The sequence below is a fragment of the Sinocyclocheilus rhinocerous genome, unplaced genomic scaffold, assembly GCF_001515625.1.
Source record: "Sinocyclocheilus rhinocerous isolate Xijiao unplaced genomic scaffold, SAMN03320098_v1.1 scaffold1733, whole genome shotgun sequence".
Classification (NCBI taxonomy): Eukaryota; Metazoa; Chordata; class Actinopteri; order Cypriniformes; family Cyprinidae; genus Sinocyclocheilus; species Sinocyclocheilus rhinocerous.
The window spans coordinates 403,777-414,533 of record NW_015640388.1 but is presented as its reverse complement, the minus strand read 5'-3'; the positions used below and the strand labels follow the sequence as shown (position 1 = coordinate 414,533).

The 10,757-nt window shown below is 36.7% G+C and overlaps 1 long non-coding RNA gene across 1 annotated transcript in view; it reads left to right on the top strand.

The window, feature by feature from the left end:
• Positions 1-8,063, top strand: part of LOC107752636 (uncharacterized) — a 41,450-nt gene extending 33,387 nt beyond the window's left edge. The window contains exons 3-4 of the long non-coding RNA XR_001641373.1: positions 6,938-7,058; positions 7,147-8,063. This is a non-coding gene — a long non-coding RNA (uncharacterized LOC107752636). The remainder of the gene's footprint in view (positions 1-6,937; positions 7,059-7,146) is intronic.
• The last annotated feature ends 2,694 nt before the right edge of the window (positions 8,064-10,757 follow it).

The following is a 10,757-nucleotide window of genomic DNA, read 5'->3' as shown; positions in this document are numbered from 1 at the left end:
TTTTGCGCAGCTCGTCAGTGAACAACGGCTCTGTTAATGCTGCTCAATGTGAAAGCACGCACGTGATGGAGATTTACAGAACCGATTTTTGATTACAGAACCGGCTTTCTGACAAGATGCGCGTTAAATATCGCATGCGATTTATCGTGCAGCCCTAATGTAGAATGAACATGGTGTGTATGTGGGTGTTCTGGAGTCTGTATGTTGGGCATAAAAAAATATGTCAGTCAGTGAGCCTTTGAAGTTAGTATTTAAAAGACAAATGACATGAATAGGTTTTCTTTTTGAGGAAATTGCCACAGATACTTGCAATAGATTTTCAGAGAGTTCTAAATTCCTTTGTTGCTTACTAGAGCAAAAAAAAAAAAAAGTCCTACTCCTTTTATCCCTATAGAAATAGACTTTTATTGATAACATATAAACATTTCGAGACAGACCTAACATGATCTTTGAGGCTGTTAAGTGGTATTATATGCTTTTAAATGTGTATTTATTGGAATAATTTCACTGTAAAATACTACATTTCCCACAATCCCACAGCTCCACCAATCCGAATACTTGCCGCTATAATTGCGGCAATTAAGCTCCAATAACCCCCATAAAACAAATTGTTATTATTCCTACATTCTCATAGATCAGATTTTTGTATTTTGTAACACTAATACCTACTTCAGATGTGGTATTTCATAATTATAAGCAATTATTTATAGCCAATAGATTTATATTGTATCATCATTTCTGATTTACGTCATTTGCAGTGATTCATTGTCTGCTTTTTCCAGTTTTCAAGCACTTTTTATTTGCTTTGAATTGCATATTGTAATGTTATAATTAAAATCAAGTCTTGAATGCCTTATGGAAATGGGGAAAATGAATGGGAAAAGTACTTCCAGAACAAAGGTCACTGGAAAAATGGAGAGTCACAATTGTGCTATATTAAAAGTCATTGGTGATTTATGCCATGCAGTGTGCAGAAAACTATTTTCTTCAGCACAGTTGTAATGAGAGAGATGGTGAACAAAGACAACAGCAGTCAATTTGATCTGCTCCTGTCCTGATAAAGTTGTTTGCTTGTATCCCTCTTTTTGCCCAGGCATAGCTGAGTGACTTCTGTGGTTCTCTCAATTCCGAGTCTCATTATAAACACCATCTTTTAAATATTTTAACTCCTTATGTGTAGATGTTGTGTGTGCACACTGCAAGTCTAGAGACACTAATTAGTGCTGTCATAAACACTCCCACATGCCTGGGTGTTCACTTCACATCACACAGGGCAAGTGGGTGGAGCTCCTCCCTCTGCGTCTCCGGTCTCAGACAGAAGGTTTGGCATTTTTGAGGCTTCAAAGTCTTGGATGCTTGTACTTTCAATAGAGGGACAGAAATCTCTCAGGCTTTGTTAAAAATATCATCAACTGTGTTTAGAAGGTCTTTTTTGCAATGACGTGAGGGTGAGAAAAGGGAAGTCTTTTTTGCAATGACGTGAGGGTGAGAAAATTATGACAGAATTTTTCTTTTAAGAAGGAACTAATATTAGTCTTTAAAGGGTTAGTTAACCCAATAATGAAAATTATGTCATTAATTACTCACCCTCATGTCATTTCAAACCCGTAAGACCTTTGTTAATCTTCGGAACACAAATTAAGATATTTTTGATGGAATCTGAGAGCTGTCTGACCTTCCATAGATAGTAATGCAACTGAAATGTTCCCAAGTCCAGAAACGATGCAAGGAGATCTGTAAAATAATCCATGTGACATCAGGGATTCATCCGTAATTATACGAAGCTACGATAATAATTTTTGTGCGCAAAAGAAAAAAGAAATAACGACTTTATTCAACAATTCGTCTCCTCCGCATCACCCTGTAGCGCCATTTTGAAGAGTATCCGCTGGACATAAACAACGTATGCTGTTCTGTGTCAGCTGCGTCACGCCGGATCATGTTTCCTACATTGTTGTGATTTGACGGGTTATGGGTTTGAAACGACATGAGGGTGAGTAATTAATTACAGAATTTTCATTTTTGGGTGAACTAACCCTTTAAAGTTATAGTTTACTTTGATATTACTCACCCTCATGTCGTTCCAACCAACGGATATATGAATTTCTTTCTTCCTTTCACTTTGGTTTATTGAACCTAGCACTTATTCAAGCCTGTTTACAAGTTAATATGGATGTTGTTGCAGTTTTTGTATGGAGCTGATGGTAGGAACATCAATAAATGAAGTTTCAAACATAGGTTCGGGAGGAGCCTAATCATTCAGTCCTATCAATTATCATTACGATCTCCCACACAGTTCTTCCAGCATCCATCTCCTCCTCTATTTCTGTCAATCTCCCTCTATGTAGAACTGCAATAACCTCGGGTTCGAGACTCCGTTGAGGACAGTAAGCTAAGTTTGTTGCTATTAACTGTTAAGACTGAATGGGTAGGTGAACTTGTGACAGAAGATTGCGGTGCAACCTCACCAGGATACATTTGAAACATTGTGTAGTGCATTTTTTGTAATAGAATTGACTAAAGTTGTTACATTATTATTATTATTATATTTTTTTGTAGTAAGATTACGACTAGAAATGCTCAGAAACTTCTCAACACAAATCCTGCTTGTTGAACCCCATCAATGATTTTTTTGTTGTTGAGAAAATTGAATCCGACAGTGAAACAAATGACCTTATCTCATCACCAGAAGGCCATTTGCTCCAACCACAGTCTCTATCTTACAAAATTTAAAGGCTTCACTTGGTTTACGTGCCGTCTTGTTTTCCTCGCAATATCCAGGACCAACTCTTCACAGATTTGCGTGGTAAAATCACTCAGGTGAGTATAATATAAATGGAGTAATGTGCTGAAAGAAGGTAAGGAGAGACAAACTGCCAGACACACAGTCTCATCAGCTCAGTGTCTCACTCTACCTGCTACATTTGCTGCCTCTTTTTACATGCAGTGAAACCACATTCAGCGTTTCCTTGCAACAAGCATGTCAAATGCAGTTATTCAGGGTTTTCTCAAACTTTTTTTTTTTGGCCATTTTCTCCTTCCAACTCTTTTATAGGCCACACGAACAGAGCCAAACCTACAGTTACACTAGTTTTCCAAGCAGACTTCATACATTATTTTCAATTCTTTTCAGTTCTAGTACTTTCTTTTTCTTTTTATACACGCCTTTTAAGGGAGCCATCCCTTTGCAGCATGTCAGTTTTTTTTTTTTTAGTATTAAAGGTTGTAGTCAGTATCTGATTTAAGTACTACAGTGCATCTCATCCTCATGGACTGCACCAGCTTAGCCAGTTCTGGCTGCGAGACGTTACTCCGCGCTTCCACCAAGGCACTTACAAGTTCTTGGACACGTCTGGGGAAAAACATGCGAGGTCAGCTGTCTTTTCTGTCTCACTGTAGCACGGTCTTAGGCATCTTACATTATGGGCATTGCTCTGGCAACATCTGCAGTCCTCATGCCTCCCTGCAGAAGGACTATGGCATGCTGTGTGGTACGTAGGTGATCAGGGACCCTGGGCATCTTTCTTCTGCTGTGTGTTTTTTTTTTAGAAAGGTCTCTTTACTGTCCTAAGTTGTTGTAATTGTGATCTTAATTGCTTAAATGTGTGCAATCTATGAAAAAAATACCTTTTGCAGCAATAACTGCAGGTAACGTTTCTTGTAACTGCTGATCAGTCCTGCAAAGCAGCTTGTAGGAATTTTAGCCCCTTCCTCAGAACAGAACCGCTTCAACTCTGTGATGTTGGTGGGTTTCCTCCTATGAACTGCTTGCTTCAGCTCCTTCCACAAAATTTCAATTGCATTAAGGTCCGGAATTTGACTCAGTCATTCCAAAACATTAACTTTGTTCTTCTTTAACCATTCTTTGGTAGAACGACTTGTGTGCTTGGGGTCGTTGTCTTTGCTGCATGACCCACTTTCTCTTGAGATTCACTTCTCGGACAGATGCCTTGACATTTTCATTCAGAATTTGCTGGTATAATTCAGAATTCATTGTTCCATCAATGATGGCAAGCCGTCCTGGACCAGATGCAGCAAAACAGGCCCAAACCATGATACGAACACCACCATGTTTCACAGATGGGATAAAGTTCTTATGCTGGAATGCAGTGTTTTCTTTCTTCAAACGTAACACACCCTAAAGTTCTATTTTGGTCTCATCCATCCACAAAACATTTCTCCAGTATTCCTCTGGCTTGTCCACATGATCTTTAGCAAACTGCAGATGGGCAGCAATGTTCTATTTGGAGATCAGTGGCTTTCTTCTTGCGACTCTGCCATGGACACCATTGTTGTTCAGTGTTCTCCTGATGATGGGCTCATAAACATTAACATTAGCCAATGTGAGAAAGGCCTTTAGTTGCTTAGAAGTTAGCCTGCAGTCCTTTGAAACCTAGTGGACTTTTACACGTCTTGCTTTTAGAGTGTTCTTTGTTAGTGCACCACTCCTGGGGAGGGTAATAGTGGTCTTGAATTTCCCTACATTTGTACACAATCTGTCTGACTGTGGATTGGTGGAGTGCAGACTCTTTAGAGATGGCTTTGAAACCTTTTCTAGCCTGATGAACAACATCAACTCTTTTTCTGAGGTCCTCAGAGATCTCATTTGTTTGTGCCATGATACACTTCCACAAACATGACCAAACTTTGATAGATCCCTGTTCTTTAGATAAAACAGGGCACGCACTGACACCTGATAGTCATCTCACTGATTAAAACACCTCTGAACAGATGCACTCTAATGTTACCTTCAAATTAACAGCTAATCCTAGAGATTCCCATACTTTTGCCGCTCACAGATATGTAATATTGGATCATTTTCCAGAATAAATAACAAATGAGGACAACAGAAGCACTCAATTGTAGTATTAAAACAACTAAAACAGATCCAAAACTAAAAGCTAAAACTTTATAAATACTACCTATACATATTTTAAAAATAAAGAGATTAAATAAAAGTGACAAATGCATACAACACAATTTCAAAACTTAACATTTAAATGAAAAACAAAAAATAAAGCTAAAAACAATTCAAAATATTAAAGAACAAAATGTATAAGAGTATAATAATGATTCTAACATAACACTAAGCCAAACACCAAAAAAAAAACTACATATATGTATGTACAACCGCACACACATACATATGTATGTATGTATGTATGTATGTATATACACACATACATACACACACATTTATAAATTCAATATATATATTATTTAATTTCATTTAGTTTGTTGAAGTATTAAAATAATTCAAATTAAATACAACTAAAAACTTAATAAAAGACCTATACAGACATAATAAATTCAGACATAGTTTAACTAAAATTTAAATAAATAACAAATACAAATAATACAAATCAAATGACAGTAGTTTATCAGTAATCCTAAAAAATAACACTGCCAAACACACATGCTAAAAAACAACAACTTACTGACACATAGTAAGAAATGGTTATAAAAACGGAAACAGAAGTAAAACAAGTAGTAGGAAAGAGGAGGCGGTAAACTAAGCTTTTTTATACCCGTCTAACAGAATACTAAATTAATTCAGCTGGACACACTTTCCTAATTTTCTCCACAACAAATGGCCAAACAAGCGCAGACACTGACAAGATACGCGATACAGAACGAGACCAAACGCGATATCAGCACGCCTCCACACAGTAAACAAAACAAGCGTTTCCTAGCAACGACAACTGCACTAAACACTAATGAGACAAGTAAATACTCTTACTGTATATATAAGTAAACTATATATAATATATATAAAGTGAAATTGTGTTTTTCTTATATTATGAACTACTTTATCTTAGACAACTCATAAGCCTAATAAACTGAAAATGCAATAAATTACTGAAATAGACTTGATTGTGCCTGTATTTTAAAGTCTTGAAAGTCATATTTAGACATTTGATCTGTTTTATTGCCAGAGAACTTTATGCAGTTTATCTGTTATTCTAATTTGCCTTCTGTCAGAATGAGGCAAACAAATAACAGCATTCTGCAACTTTCATGCCCAGAAATTGATTTGAAAAAGGTCCTGACTTTGCACGGTAAATGCAACTTTCTTTGCCATGCTTAAAAAAATATAACTCTCTTAGTGTCTCCAAAGCAAACACCAGTTCGTCTGTTCTGTGCTTAGAATCAAAAGCCACGGCCGCAGGCTTGTATCTGCTTCTGCTATCCTGATGAATATTTACATGCTTAAACACTCAAATTAGAATTCATTATCTTGTGTAATCTTGGGTTTAGATCTACATGTGCAGTTGTTTGATTAGTTGCTTGAGGAAAGAGGGTTTTCACCCTTCATGCAAGGGTTTTGTGCTTTGTTTGTGGGCCTTCTACCTTTTCTCACACTTGCATTTTGATGCTAATGTCTGGCAAACGATAGGCCTGTTGTGTTCGAATTAGCATCTCTATTTGAATTGAAAGGATGTTTTTTTGTTTGTTTTGAAGTTGTGTGATCCAACCCCTCAATCCAACTTAACAGCAGCTTGCTGAAAATAAATATGCACATCGTCTTGTGGTAACATGCTTTCGTACGGGACATATTATGGTAAATAATTTAAGAACAACACTGGATTTAGTTGAATGAGCACCTGCACATTAACCGGTTTAGTGCAGAAGCTTGGTCGTAGCTGTGGGATTTTTACATTATTAAAGAGAAAATACAACACGGTGGCCTTTGTCATTCTTGACATTTCCTGAAACCATCTTTGCTATTTGACAGCATTAAAGATGTATGAGAGGCCTACGAATCCACTCTAAGAATTTTCTTTTTCCTCGAGGACTGAAATCTTGTGTGCGGCTTTGAGTTTGTGAGCTTTAAAAGGTAAAGTAGGTTTATTCTGTTTCTGTCACGGTCAGCCTGCTGCGAAGCAGGTCACTGTCACATTGACATTCTAAAACATGTTCTCTCTTTCCTCCACAGCTGCTTGAGGTTTATCTCGTGCAACAAAGGAAGTGTTGTGGGAAGAAGAACACGTCGGCCCTAACGTTTTGTGTATACAACAGGATATCCGACGCTGGGAGCGTTAGCCTCATGTCGAGAGGTGATATAAAAGATAGATTGTCGCTTGTATTCTTAAGAAGTACAGAAACTGTTATTGTATTTGTGTTTTTTTCCCTTTTGTCTTTCAGCACATCTGCTCTCTCGCCGTATCGCTGTAGTCCTCTTTTTGGAGTGCAGACGTCTCATTTTCAGCTTGTTGCATGTAGTAATATGGCTCAAAAAAGCAAAACATTGCTTATCTGGAACTCGTCCCTTCTCATACTTGTAGATAATTCTGTGTACTTAAAGTGTTGGATTTATTCATAGGCAAAGGCATTAATTGCCAGTTGACTGACAGCTGGAAAACACAGGGATTTCATGCTGGGGCAACAGTAATTGTTTTCAGATTTGTTTTAGAGTGTCTTTTTGATCAAATTTGTGAGAGAGCAAGTGAGAGAGAAGGAAAGAAGGAGGAGAGAGAGCCAGACACTACTCATGGGGCCCATTAGGAAATTGCCAGTAAGCAAAGTTGCAAATAAGCTGTCACACAGTACAAATGAGATTACCTTTTCAATGTGCCCTGGAACCTGCACACCGGGGGATGCAGAACCAGTCACGGCAAAACAAGGCACAATCGTCTGATTTATCTCAGCGCTTGATCTTCTGGTGGTGTTCTTTCTGCCTCTGTTTTTCATGCATGGTGTGCAAAACAGTTTACAAAGTGCTTGCAGCACAAGTTAATCAGTTGTAGACAACCTCTGAAGCGAGTCGACATAGTGTTTCAAGTCAGGGATTTCACTTATAGTCATCAGTGCTGATTTTATACGCATACAGAGAGACTTAGTTGCATATTTTGGTCTAAACTGTTTACACTTACTGCTCCTGCTTTTCACCTCTTGATCAGCTTGTTTATGAATTGATGATTTGTTTTCATTTGTTGAAGAGATATAGAAGTACTCTGCAGGTGTATCTTGCAGTATGGGCATATTTATGTCCCAGGGTTAGATTTTTATTAAAATTAAGAGATTTAATCTTTTTTTTAAAAAGTCACATTAAAACCTTTTTACAGTGCCTTTGTCCATTTGTCTCTCTCTCTCTCTCTCTCTCTCTATATATATATATTTAGTTATAAAGTGAAAAATTAAGTTATAAATAAAACAAAGATTATTGAGGTATGTTTTTCAATAAAATACTAATTCAGCCTTTCTACTTCTAAATTTCATATAATTAATTGTAAAATTTACTAGCCGTGAAAACTATTTCTACACCTATTTTATCTTCAATGTATAAATATATATTAAGGTAAGATTAAGTCTTAAATGAACCTTTTAATGAGCCATATAAATGTATTCATTTATTAGTTTAGCAGGCACTATTTATATGTAAGTGACTTGAATGAGAACAATAGAGAATAATGAGAGTAATACAGGCAGAAACAATGAAATGCATGGTATTGTTCTTACATTCATATGTGACCTTGGACCACAAAACCAGTCTTAAGTCGCTGGGGTATATTTTTAGCAATAGCCAAAAAAAGCATATGGATCAAAATTATCGATTTTTCTTTTATACCAAAAATCATTAGGATATTAAATAAATATCATGTTCCATGAAGATATTTTGTAAATTTCCTACCGTAAATACATCAAAACTTAATTTTTGATTAGTAATATGCCTTACCAAGAACTTCATTTGGACAACTTTAAAGGCGATTTTCTCAGTATTTTGATTTTTTTGCACCGTCAGATTCCAGATATTCAAATAGTTGTATCTCGGCCAAATATTGCTAATAAGAAACCATACATCAAATATAACAAACATAAAATATAACAAGCCATACATCAATGGAAAGCTTATCTAGTCAGCTTTCAGATGATGTATAAATCTCAATTTCAAAAAATTGACCCTTATGACTGATTTTGTGGTCCAGGGTCACATATGACCTTGAACTTGATCACTTGAAAAGTTATAATTTTCACTTGGATGCTAGTTGTGTTCACTACAAAAAGTTGCCTGCCTGTCAAATACTTTGAAATAACTCCATATCATGAACTCAAGTTTGAATATTTATGAGTCACTATGATGAAGAGATCGATAAGAGCCTTAAGTAACAGGGCTTCCACTATCTAAATGCAAGGAATATCAGTCCGCCAGTGTTTTCCCCTGACAATATTTCTAACCACAAGGCTCATTCCAATTATGATGACTTATGATGTTATTTTTTTTGGCAACAATGCATGCCAGTCACTGCCAAAACAGCCAAAATAGAAACTATGCTGATTTAACTGAATTCCCTGAATTTACAGTATGAGAATTTGGGGTATATTTTGTGGCGAGACTTTGCTTTCTTGAAAATTTTGTATTGTGGTATAACACAAGTCTATTTTCATTCTAGCAAAACGCCATTTCTGTAGACAAACAGGAGACCCTCATTAAATTCACGCCAAATGTATGATTCTGTCATACCCACAAAACCCCTTTAGTTGCGCTCGACCTATTCTACAGCTCGATCTTGTTTATCTTTTGTAGGACCCAAAATGACTACATTTAAACTATTCTGGCGAACGTCTGAATGAACCATGCTATTCAGATGACGATGAGGTTTATCTCAAACTGTTACCTTTAGAGTGTGCGGACACCACTGTCATCGTCACCACATATATCATCATTCAAAGCTATTGTGGTACATTCCCTAGCACACAGAAATAAAAATGCAGAACCAGAGCACTGCTATGATATTTGCTATATATAATGCTTAAAATGTTAGATATGCTTAAAATGTTTATGTACCCAAATTCAAACAAGCTCATGATGCACGAAAACAAACCTCACTGGCTTTTGTGGAAGCTCAGGCGTGCTTGCGTAACACGTGTTACAAAAACTGATTGGTTCTTGAGCATCAGGCAAACACATTTATATATATATATTTTTTTTTTTGAACTGTTAAATTAAATAGAACATTCATTGTTACATCTTTATTTTCAAAAATCAAAATGATGAAGGGTTAAGCCCGAAAACGTTTTGCGCACTTTGCACTTTATTTGTGGCCTTTGGACCACACATTAGCTTTGCGGCATACCCACAAAACCCCTTTAGTTGCGCTCGACCTATTCTACAGCTCGATCTTGTTTATCTTTTGTAGGACCCAAAATGACTACATTTAAACTATTCTGGCGAACGTCTGAATGAACCATGCTATTCAGATGACGATGAGGTTTATCTCAAACTGTTACCTTTAGAGTGTGCGGACACCACTGTCATCGTCACCACATATATCATCATTCAAAGCTATTGTGGTACATTCCCTAGCACACAGAAATAAAAATGCAGAACCAGAGCACTGCTATGATATTTGCATTGACAGCTGAACATGCAAACTTTCAGATTTGAATGCAAACTGCAGTATGTGGTTGAGTGTTGGCGGGTGTTGAAGGGCAGGCCGCGCCTGAGAGAGTCAAGCGTCCTGTTGACTGAAGTGTGAAAGGAGATTAGACTAAACAGATCATAGTCTTATCTGTGAGATATATTACTGAATTACTGTTACGTACACATGTCTGGATTAGTATTATTTCTAGATGATGAGTGAGCATGCTGCTCTCCCTTAGAAATGCATTGACAATTTTGGCCCATTGGGGCATGTTGTCACAATGGCCATTAAACAGCCAAGTATAGGTTTTCCAGAGCAATTAAAAAAAATGCAATAAAGAAAAGAAAAGAAAAAAGAAAATATTTCATAAAACTTAAAAATTCTAATTTCCCT